The sequence below is a fragment of the Heterocephalus glaber genome, unplaced genomic scaffold (assembly GCF_053883595.1).
Source record: "Heterocephalus glaber isolate CG9 unplaced genomic scaffold, H.glaber_assembly_v1.0 deba00001461, whole genome shotgun sequence".
Classification (NCBI taxonomy): domain Eukaryota; kingdom Metazoa; phylum Chordata; class Mammalia; order Rodentia; family Bathyergidae; genus Heterocephalus; species Heterocephalus glaber.
Window position 1 is genome coordinate 2241321 of NW_028258308.1, and position 12723 is coordinate 2254043.

General features: G+C 33.6%; 1 pseudogene across 1 annotated transcript in view; it reads right to left on the reverse strand.

Annotated features, from left to right (window-relative positions):
• LOC147826709 (protein FRG1 pseudogene) overlaps positions 1-12514 on the reverse strand; it is a 52754-nt pseudogene extending 40240 nt beyond the window's left edge. The window contains exon 1 of the transcript XR_015453420.1: positions 12405-12514. The product of XR_015453420.1 is annotated as a protein FRG1 pseudogene (transcript). The remainder of the gene's footprint in view (positions 1-12404) is intronic.
• Positions 12515-12723: the final 209 nt, after the last annotated feature.

Here is a 12723-nt window from a genome sequence, read left to right on the forward strand (position 1 = left end):
AGGATAAAGTGAGCCTCTTTCATTCACCATGCATTTCTGTGATTCTCCAGCCTTTAAATCAGGCAGCCATGGACTGAACTCTTTGAAACTGTAAGTCACATAGACCTTTTCTCCTTTAAACTGTAGGTATCAGCAGATATTTTGTCCCAGAAAAGGGAAAGCTGATGAATATACCTTATTATCATATCTTACTTAAGTATTTATAATTCTGCACCAATAAATCAAATTCAGTATACTTTTAAGTAATGTTGAGCTATAGTTTGCTTTTGTTTAACATCCTTTTACTATACTAGAATCTCATTTTCACATTTTTAAATAATTAGGGATTTCGGGACTCTGATTTTTCTCTTATTTTTCCTGGATAAAATGGCATTGAGAGTTTGGGTGGAAGACACCAGAAGTTAAGCATCAACTGTCATTATTACTTTTCACTGCTAATGTTAACATTTATCCTTTGGTTCACTGTGTTTGTCCTCTCTCTAAGCATAAAGCCACTTTTTCCCTCTTCCTTTACATACCACACCCTTTGGAGAGAATGTAACTGCAAGCAAGTCAAAGAGGTGGGGGTGATGTTTCACCTCCGTGGGGGAAGGTCTACAAAAGTTATTTAGAATAATTCTGTATAGTTTGTCACTTCTCCACTGTTTTACTTTTGTACATAAAAAATTGTATATAGTTTATATAAGACTTTAGGATATTGACAAAATATGTTCAATGAATGTTTTAAACTTTAAAATTATTCAAACATTTACCACATCAGCATATAAGTATGGAGTTAAGGAATTGTGGTCATTTATTTTATCCTTAGTGGTGATCAAATACTGTTTTAATCTGTCATTCATTGTTCAAGCTTTGTGACTGAAGTAGCTCTTTCTTTCAGCCATCTCCCAAATGCGCTTGACACAACTCCACCATTGTTTACCATATGTTTATGTTTTATGTGTTCAGGCCCCTTCTTTTCTTTTTGCACTACAGGATGCTTGAAGCTTATTTTCTACATTTTCCATCCCACTCTGAAATCAGCTATTTCTGCAAAGAGCCTAACAAAAGCATTTTCTGGCCTATAACTGTCACAAATCTTTCTTTAGTGATGTGGCATCTCTCTTCTCCTTAGCTGAGCTTGGGAGAAAACAAGGTCTTAAAGAAACGTTCATTCTCCATGCAAAGTAAACTTCTGGTCATAACTGTTTAGCAAAATTCTTTGTTATAAAGAATTTTCTAGAGTATATAATAAAGAGTTCTCTTCTGTCTTTACTGGAACTTCAAGAAGAGTTTTTTTTTATGCTTTTCACTTTGAGATCCAGACCTAGTTCTTGAAGGTAAAACGAATGAAACAACTTTCTCATTTTTTCACTCTGGTCCACTGTCAGCTTCCAGTAATTTCCCTAAATTACCATGCAGGATTTTCTGCCAGCTACTGTTCTGGCAGCTTCTCCTCTAGGCAGAATCTCAGATGTGATTCCTTTTGTTTGCCTGCCTCTCTCCCGATTTCAGATTGGTTGTTGGTCCTACAACTTCAGTTCTCTGAGTCACATGTTTGATATTTATTTTTTTAAAGTTTTCCTTATTGGAGAAAAAGACTGATAACTTGAGAGCTGATGCTGGACTTGAAACTCGATTTGCTGACTCGTCTTTCATCGTATACTTCCTTGTTTTTTGCCATTGCAGATATGGTCGAGGCCACACTGAGGAGCTTTTGTGTTGTTTATATTAATTTTCTACTTCAGATTTTCAATTGCATAGGTGCTATTAGTCTATAGTTTAAATCATTATGGTATTTTAGTTTTAAATTCTCAGGTATGGATTCTCCAATTTCGTGGACATATTTATAATAATTGATTCAAATTTTTACTGTTAGATCCAATGTAGATCACTTTGCATCAGTTTTGATTGATAACATTTTATTATTGGTCCTTTTTCTTTATAGGGCTTATATTTTTGTTGTTATCATTGAAAACTGGACATGCTACATTTGAGTTGTATATTTTAGCAAAACTCCGTTCTTTTTTCCCTATGACTTATTATCTGAATGTTACTCCTTGATGTCGGTAGCCACTGATAATTCTTCAGTTTTGCTAAATCTTAGTTTTATTTTCTAGCTCTGATTTTAGGAGTCTCCTGTGTGCCTGTATAGCTTATGGGTCAGCTAATAATTGGAGCCAGATCGTGTTCAGACACCTTAGTCCTGTAAAACCTGTACAGCTTGTTGATGGATTTGTATGTGGTTTGGGGAGTGGATTCAGAGTTGAGCCAGTTTTTAAGTCTATGTCAACTTTTACTTTCTTCCAGGCCCTCACAATTCTTCCTTGTATATCCACAAAGTTTTCCAGTCCTGAGGAACTATTTGTATAGGTTATCTGGGCCTTCCAAGGCCCTCTGACATCCAGAATCAATGGTTGATTTTTGTCTGGACTAATTTTTGCCTTACCTAGCATAGCAACTTCAGAATGGCATTTTTCTACAATCTTCTCTACTATGCCTGCTAAGGGAATACAAATGACACCAGGCATTGATTTTTCTCAGTCTCCAACTCTACCCCATGCAGGACACAAGTTGTTGGCTTTCATAGAAATCCTCACCCTGGGAAAAGCTCCCTCTCTGACTGAGCTAGGAAGGAAAAAATGACAGCAGCTTCTTGCAATTTTTGTTCAAACCTAATATTTTAGCAATTTTCATGTCACAAAGCAAAATGATTCATTTTTCACGCAATTCTAATAAAGTAATCTTAAAGTCCTCCTGCAAAACTGTTTAAAGTGGGGTATGTATAAAGTTTCCTGTATTTAATATGATGTAGAGAGTTTTCCAAGTTATTGTGCCTAAGGTCTGCATACTTTAATATGGTCATTCAGCAAATGCTGCCCAAATGTCTTGATAACAAGTATCAAAGTTCCCATGAATCAGTGACCTTACAGTGAGCAAAGAGGAGGGAGGTAACACCTGGATTTAAAGGCAGCGGCCTCCATACCTGCATGCTCTCTATTTCAGCAAAACACCTCTGCTACAAAGGATTATTTTTTTATCTGGGGAAAATAGAGCCCTAGACGTGGGGTTTATGAATGGTCTGTACTTCTTTTTAATTCCCTGAATAACTGAAAATAGTATGGCTCTACTTAATTGAAGGACCTCAAGGAACACTATATGAAGAACATTTATGAATCAAATTCTTTATGTGTATATATTTATATTTTAAATTTTTTATCAGTATATGTTTGCAGTACAAAGTCGTTACGTTTGTCTTGATGAATTGTTACGTATGCATACTGGATCTCGATCAAGCGACTCTTCCTACAGACACATGGAAAAACTTCGGGCCTGGTGGGAGAATTTCAGCTTCTTCAGAACAGGAAGGTAAATGAAAGACAGTGTCCTTGATTCACATTGGAAGTTTCATGGAGGTATAGAAATTGAGTAAGCTAAGGATGAAATTTCTCCATACGAGGAATTAAATAAAAAATATATAATTTAAAGTAGTAAAGTCAAAATTGAGCATGTAAGTATAGAAATGTGTTATAGGGCATTTTTCATAAATGAAAAAGAATAGATTTTAAGGACTTACTAAAGCTTGTTAATGAGTGGCAAGACTTGATCTTTTTAGATTTGTGGATAGTTTTATATAATGTATGTATATATATGTATATAACTCATATGTACATATATATATGAATGATAGAATTGCACTTTCCATTATGCTTAACTATACAAGTATTTTATGAGGACATTGAAATAGGGCACAAACTCTCCCACTCTAATTTTACATGGTTTAAATACAATGAATTACTTTTGGCAATGTTTCCAATATATCTACTTGCACCTGTATAAGGAGCACCATTGTAAATGCTATTTTGTAAGAACCAAGAGAGATTATGTAAAGATGCAAATTTCCAATGATGAATGTCATTATATTGTATACCTAAAATGTACCAATAATTAGAATGAATAATCGATAATGCAAAATAGGAAGAAAAAGTCCAAAGGGGTAGGGGTAGTGGGAGGGACAGAGGAAAGGTAAGAAGGGAAAGGAAAAATGATGAGAAATGGAAAAAATGGAAATAAAGTCTTTGTAAATAGGGAAGGGTGGAGGGGTGAAGGGAGGGCTAGGTATGGGGAAAAAATAAGAACTAAGATGCATCATGTAAAGGTACAAGTTCCCAATGAGAAATGTAAATCTGTTGTATACCTAAAATGTACCAATAAAAGAACTTAAGAAAAAAAATGCTATTTTGTTTGTGCATCCTTGAAAATATTCTGCATCCCCCTTTTTTCAATGCTTTTCACAATTTTTTAACCTACAAATATTAAACACTCAAACTTTTAAATTTACTGACATTAAGTATCATGTTTTTTCTTTTAGAATGACACAAGCATAGATATAAAGAAGTAGAATGAAGGAAGTCAACAGTAATTTGGAAAAGAATAACTTTTAGAAATCTGCTTGGTTATAGCTACATCCCTCTTGAAGAACAGTTAGATATAAAGGACTCTGAATTGGAAAGGGGAAACAAACGTGTTTTTAAGGTCTCTTATTTGTTGTTGATTTTGTTTTCTAGTTTTATGTCCCCATACAGCCATGTATTTTCCTCTTTTTTTTTTTTTTTTTGTACTGGGGATCGAACTTGAGACTTTGTGCTTGCAAGGCAGGCACTGGAACCACTGAGCTAAATCCCTGGCCCCTTTTCCTCTTATTAGTAGTGTTATATCACCTACCATAGAGCTTAGGTAATTTATCTCTGATCTTAGTATCATTGTTGCTTGACAAATTTTACCTGAATATGTTCATTAATAATAAAATAAAATGTTCATTTTTAAAATTAAACAAAAAGATACGGAAAATATACTTATGAATATGTGTACATTTTCTCATGTGGTACACAAACACATATAATGATTTCATGTTCTTTGAATTCTAGCTCCTGAGCATAACACTTTTGGTCAAACTATTCTTATAGTTGTGAAGCTTTTGAGTAATCAGTGAATGCTTTTACTATCAACAGTCATCTTTGGACATAGCTTTCTTTTTGTAATAAAATCTTAATATTCTGTCATCTCCGGGTGCCATAGTAAGAATGACAAAGTCATCTTATTCATTTACTTTTCAATATTCTCAATGTAATTTTTAATCAAAGCTTCACTATTCTATTTGGAGTCATAAGATAAGTAAAGTGTCTTTTATTAAAAACACAATGTTATACTTTCAAAGGAGACAGTACCTCTTAAGTTTTGTTGAGTTAGGGTTTGAGAGGTGAATGTATTTGTCAAAACTCACTGTCTAGCCTGGGAAGTAGCTCAGTGGTTCCAGTGCCTGTCTCTCAAGCACAAGGTCATGAGTTCAATCCTTGGTATACACACACAAAAAAACCCCTCACTGGCTATAGTTAAGATTTGTACTTTTAATTGTATCCAAGTTTTAAAGCAAAAGAAAACTGTAAAAAATATTGACATCTAGCTGGGGATTTAGCTCAGTGGTGCCGCTGCCTGCTTCAAAAGCACAAGGTCCCTAGTTCGATCCCCAGAACCAAAAACAAAAAAAAAGAAAAAAATTGACATCTAGATGAAATGCATACTGAGATGCTCCAGGGAATATTGATAGTGGCACATTCTCTTATTTTATTTTCAGTACCAGGGATTGAACTCAGGATCTTGCTCTTCCCAGGCAGGTGCGGTGCCACTGAGCATCATTCCTGGCCCTGAACCTTCTTTTAGGATGCATCAAAAAATAATGATATATTATAGATGGATAAAAATATATTTTACAGTATTAATGGTAGAATCTAGGTGATGATTATTTAACTGCTTATTGCCAAACTTCAAGTTTTGTGTGTGTTTGAAGAGATACAGAAAGCTATCAAGGGAGAGGGAAAGAAAGGGAGAGGGAGGCAAAGGGATTGAAATGGATCAAGAAATGTATAATAGACAATGTGAAATAGAAAGAAAAGGTCCAAAAGGGAAGGGGAAGTAGGAGGGGTGAGGGAAAGGAAAGAGGGGTGAGGAATAAATATGAGAAAAGGAAAAAATGGAAACAAAGTCATTATAAATAGGGAAGGGTGGAGGGGGTGAAGGGAGGGGAGGGGAATGGGGGAAAAAATAAGAACCAAGATACATCATGTACAGGTACAAATTCCCAATAATGAATGTCAGCATATTATATACCTAAAATGTGTGAATAAAATTAATTTAAAAAAGATATGTTATATGCATGCACCAACTTCTCCAAATTAACATCAAGCACTAATAAAAAAGAAAGGTTAAGCAAAGAAAATCTTCATAATCAATTATCGTGGAAAAATAACACAATGGTGTATATTTTGAAAACAGTTGTTATTTTGATCACAATTGATATTTAGAGATATTACCAGCATATCATTCAAATTTTGGTTTCCTGAACTTATTTAACTATTTAGGAAAATTTTCATTAATATTCCTTTACATAATACTGTTTTGACTAATAAAAAGTCATCTTTTATTACCTTTTCTGTTTACCAGAGAATGATCTAAAGAATTTTTGTGCATTATTTTATTCAATGCTTATCATAACTCTGAAAGATAGACATTATTTTTATCATGAAGCTCAAAGAGAACTCATGCTTGCTTTCATATACTAAGCGTTGTTGCTTCCTTTAGTATACTTCCTGTCTAGTAGATTAACTACTTGCTTTACTACATTCAGTAACTATTAAAGGCAGAATTTAAATCCAGATTTTCTAGCATGAAAATCTTTATTCTGTATTTCTTTGTCTGCTTCCTGCTTCCTTAAAACATCTGTTTCAAGGGACTGGGGATTTAGCTCAGTGGTTCTGCTTCTTGCCCTGCAAGCGCAAGGACCTGAGTTCAATCCCCAGTACCCCAAAAAACAAACAAACAAAAAAACCCCTGTCCGTTTCTCACTTAATACAATGAGTATTACAAAGGGGAACATTTGAAAGAAAGCTCTTCCTGCTGTATTTTGTTATGTTTTCTATTAATAATATTAACAGAATATTTATGAATATGTGATTTATTACATGCTTAGAAGCTTTCACTTGGGTTTAAGTTAGATATCTATACTGTTGTCAGTTCTTGATATGATTTGGAGAACTGAAATTTTAAAAAGTGACTTAATCAATAAAATCAGGAAGTCCCTTTTTCATCTTTTACTATCTTTATTCTCCAAAGAGATTAATGTGGATGTCTAATTTGTGACTGAGAGGTGTTGTTAGGTATTTAACCTTAGTTCCTCCTAAGCTTTCCTGGCAGGGAGATTAAATATATCTTCTAAGGAAATAATAATACTAAGATGTTTATATAGTAGTCAAAGATAATACATTTTATATCAATCTTTAATACACTGTTTGCAAGTCTGGAAGTAGAAATCATTTAGCTAGAGATAGCTTTTCACAAACCTGACACTCCTTATGGTGTTCATACATTTTGTGAAGAGAGTAAATTTTTTATTCACCTTTTTTTTAGAACTCTGTTAAGTCACACAAAATGAAACAAATTGTAAAACATGATTTCCCAAATGAATTACCACATTCTCTATGACTTAATTTGTTCTGACAATTTTTGTAGCATCAATACAGTTTTCTTATGACAAGTACAATTAGGTTTGGTGAAGCACACTTATTTCATGTCTCTGAAAAGCAACTCAACTCAAATGGAAAACTACTGATGACAGGATGGATAGTGCAAAAGAAAGATATTGTAAATCTAGGATAATTTACACTGAACTTGGGTTTATAAAAGATGAAACAAAGTCCATAAACCAATATTATAAACATTTAAGCAATAACCTCTTTAAAATGCAATTGATTGCATAATGGTATGCTGTCTTTTAGTTTTAAAGGTGAAATAATGAGAGAAATGAAAAAAATATAAAAGCCCCCAAATACAAAGGGGAGAGACATGCAGCTATTAAACTACTAAAGCATTTAATGTCCTGAAATCATACAAAAGTGACTAAATGTGAGGCTTAGTGAGCTCCTTTGATATAGTGTGAATGTATTCCCCAACATTTATTTGTAGAAATATAGCTACCAGGACAGTAGCGTAGAAGAGAGGTGTGGGCTGCAGGAGGTGATTAAGTCATTTGGCTAGGTTCCTCAAGAGTAGGAGTAGTCTCCTTATAAAAGAAGTGTGATGGGGTTGTTGGCCCCTACCTACCCTTGGGGCCTTCTGGTTTCTGCTACGTGAGGAGAGGACACAGCACTCAAAGCACCCTCTTGGAAGCAGAGTCAGGGCCCTTCCCACACACTAGAACCTGGCCATCCCTGGATCTTGGACTTCTAGCTTTTAGAACTATGATGTTTTGTGAATTCCTCTGTCTAATGTATTTTATGATCACAGCACAAGTGGGCTAAGATGTCCCCCTTATTAACAGCATCAGAAACTTTTGTTCAACCCATTTATCACTTTTGGAATTTCAGATGTAGTTTTTGAGCACCTGATAAATATCCCTTTTAAAATATATGGTTGTCGCCTTCAGAATGGCCAAAACCTTATCTGGTTTTGCTAAACGTATTTCTCCAGTTCCTAGTACAAAGGCCACACCAGAAGAAGGAACCTAAAATATTTATAGACTGAATGAGTTAATGGTTCCACTTTCTGAAATTCTCACAAATTGAAGCTATTTAACATCTAAAGTCTGCTTTACCAACTCCCTTCAGTATAGTTTTTGTAAAGTATAGCTTTTATAAACATCTACTTACACAACTCATTATTGTAGGATCCTGCAAGGGCTAGGATGCCAAGTCCTCCACGGACACTGGCAGTCTCTCCTTATTTTATCTGTTTCACTAATATACTTTTTCCCCTTAGGTTTTAAAGTCTTCTCTGAAGAAATATTTTGCATTTCTTGAGATTGTATAGCACTGAAATAATACATTGCTATGCAATACTTGTGAGTAGAGTTACTAAAAGCTTTCAAGTATCATCGGCCTAAATAGTTGATATTTTCATAATCCCAAATGGAGAAAAATACATTTGTCATCAAAGTAATAAAGCTCATACTCACTTCAATAATACAGTAAGTTGTACCTCTTTCCTAGTTTTAGGAAATGTGAGACTGTACCTACCACACAAAGTAATTTGAAAGGAAAAATTTAATTCATCAAGTAATAGATTTCCAGTTACAAAATCTGACTTTTTAGAAACAGAAATTTTGGGGTATGGATAATAGTTTATTTTTTTTAAGTTGTACTTATTTTTTTTTTTGGTACTGGGAATCAAACTTGGGTCCTTGTGCTTATGCAGCAGGTGGTGAAACCACTGAGCTAAATCCCTGGCCCTGTACTTCTTTTGCTATACAAATATCTGACTGAGTCTGATGTTTTCTTATAAATAATTTCGGCACCTCAAGCATATAATCAGTCATAGGACAATTACAGTGCTCTCTCCAAATTGAGTAAAATATTTTTGGGGCGGGGGGCGGGTACTGGGAATCGAACTCGGTGCCTTGTGCTTGTGCAGCAGGTGGTGAAACCACTGAGCTAAATCCCCGGGCCTTAAAATATTTTTGGTAATGAATTCATGTATATTTATTTGTAGAGAAAAGCTTAAATTATAATTTAGATATCAAAATGGTTATAAAAATGGTAACTTATTTCCTCAGTAAAGTACATGAGTATACCCAGAAGGTAGGAGCAACTAAGCTTACTGGGTTATTAATACTGCATAAGAAAATATTGGAGAAATGCGTTGTTAATATTGTTCTCTTATTGCTGAAATATTTTTAAATTCCAGGCCTTCTGAGATTGCCTTTCTTTTGGAGGCACCATTGTCCAAGTGATTACAGGGTTGACTACTTCTAAAGGATCATAGGAAATTTAGTCCCCACCAGATTGTTTCTGAAGATTCTTGATTAGTATGATTATTCATAGTCAGTGTGTGGCACACATCGTGTTAACCAGTAGATTCCAACATCACGGTGGTCATTTTGGCAAAACTTAATGCAACCCCTCATTACAACTCCCATGCTACTTGTGATCTGTTTTTCCTAAAAACTGACAATAAACTCATTTATTATTCTCAAGTCACATCTAATATAAGACAATCCTTAAATTTTGTTGTATAATGAATTATTACTGGAAGAGATTTCAGCACAGAGCAGAAACAAATTAAAACTCAAAATGAGAAATCCTCTCTTGGCATTGTTTCTTCTTACAACATGGCCTCTAGGCTCACAATTTATAATTGGCTTGTTCCTCAGAGATTTTTCTCATAATCTGTCCTCCATCAGAAGGTCCTAGCCACAGGAAACTGTAATACACTTAACATAAAATAATGTTCTTTCCAAAAGAAAAATTCTTTCCAAAAACTTCACTTTTAGGGCCACAGTTTCATTTCCTAATTGATCTGAATATTTTCATTCTATATATTGATTTACTTTGACATAATCACATAAATGTTATAAGAAAACAGAAGAAGGTCACTTGAAAGATTAATCATGTTACCACTTAAATGAAGAACAACTTTAGAATAATGGTTTTAAACAGGATTGGTGTGTAGCATTCGTGACTGTGACAGCCAAGGGGCCTCAGTTTCCCCTCTTGTCAAGAACATTTATAAAATATAACAGTGGCTGAGAGACGCCAAACAAACATGCCCCCCCCCTTTCCAAACAAATTCAGCATCCTGAGCATTTATTTTTCTTGCATCTCCATCTTTGCTCTTAGTTCATAATTACCTTAGTGGCTCTTTCAAATCTTTACCAGTCTCCACTAGTTGACTACAACTTATTATTGATACTCTTAGAAAATAAACTAACCTATCAAGCCAACAATAGAGATTTGTAATATAAATTCTGTAAATTCTTGTCTACTTCAAAATTGTATCTACAGGATTTATTATTCATTTTAAGGTAATTAGTTCTGTCTTTCATTGATCTGTTTTTATCTTTCTTTTTTCCAATATATTAATTTATACTTACATATTATTTTTTCTATGTATTTTATTTTTTGTTTTTGAGATGAAGCATAGATTAAGTTACACTTTTTTCTCTTTTCCAACATTTTATGTAATTAGTGTTATAAATTTCTTTCTCACCATTAACTTACTTGTGTTCTACAATTATATTATGTTTTATTTTCACTTTCATTCCTTCTAAGGAATGAAATTTACGTTGAAAATGAAATTTTCATTTACGTTTTTGTAGTTGACCTATGAGGTATTTTTTTTAAAGGAATGTGTTAGTTTCTAAACATTTGAGGATTTTCCTATTATCTCTTTCTTATTAATTTCCTCTTTGATTCTACTGTTACCTAACAACATCTTTGTACAGGTTCAATTCTTGAAAATGTTGAGAGTTTTTGTTATATCTCAGGAAGTAGTTTGTTTTCTTACATGATTTCTTAAAACCCCAAATTACCATTTATTCTCATATTGTCTGAGTATGATATAAATGTCAATTTATGCTGCTTTGGATGGTGTTGTTGAGTTCTATGTCCTTGCTGATAGCCTGTATTGTTCAATCAGTTGTTGAAAGAATGTTGAAAAATCCAGTCCTAAATTGTAGACTTGCAAATTTTCTTTTCAGTTATATCAGTTTCATTTTAGCATTTTTTTGGCACTGTTATTTTGGAAACATTTAAAATTTCCATCTTTTTCTTGGATTAACACTTTTATCTTTATATAATGTCACTTTCTGTTTGTGGGGATTTTCTTTGCTCTGAAACCTGCTTTGACTGCTACTTATGTTTTTTAAAAATTAATATTTTGGTGATAAACAAAAGAGAAGGAGAGAAAGAGACATAAAGGAAAACCAGGAAATTTTCTTAATTTCAAACTATTCTGGCGTGAGTTCTCTCATCTCCACCAGTAGTTGTACAAGTGGTTTTCTGAATTTGACTTGCATTTTCTGTTTTCAAACTGATTCCATGGATTACTTTATTTTATCTTGTTTATAATATAGCATGATCTTCCCATTTAATCCAAACATATTTTTGAAGCAGACATTCCTGAACAAAAATATGAAAGGGATCTCAATCTCTGAGTCACTGCAGTTTGTTTTTCTAGCATTACTTAGTACTTTTAGTGTAGTACTATGTTGATAATAACCTCAAAGAATAAGTGCCTTATACATAGGAAATAAAAAACAGATTCTGTATTATTACATAGACATTTTCAAAATCGTATTGCAATTATTAGCTTTATGTCATTTTTATTTCCTGAAATCATTAACTTGCAAATTTGTTTTCTAATTCATACAGCAATTTTCCCAAAATCAGGAAGATGGAAAAAACTCTTTATAACAAAATAATTATTAACAGTGTAACTTAATATTGTTAATACTCTCCTTTTCAAAACTATAGTTTGAAAATCGAATTTAGGCATAAATATTGCCTGTAAAACTATTACTTTTTTAAAAAATTAGCCTGTGTTATGTCTTATTGTGTAACCCCCCAGGCATTTAAAGTTAATGAAAGTGGACTCACTTAATAAAGTGCCTTATTCACTGGATCTTGCATGGTGTTACTTCTGGCTCTTCCCAAAGTGAAAATGACCATAAAAGGTCAAAGTTTTGGATTAATTCAGGACATGGAGGCAGCAATGACAGAGCAACTAATGTCATCAGAGTTTTGACTCCCTGGTTTCACAACCTGTGTTTACTGTTTACTAACAGGGCTAGCTTGGAAAGTTACTCAATTGCTTTGTGCCCTAGTGTAGTCTTCTGTTACCGAAATATTTGTTAGAATTAAATGTGGTGATATTTGTAGTACAGACTGTTATAAGCATTACAAAATCTTAAACAAA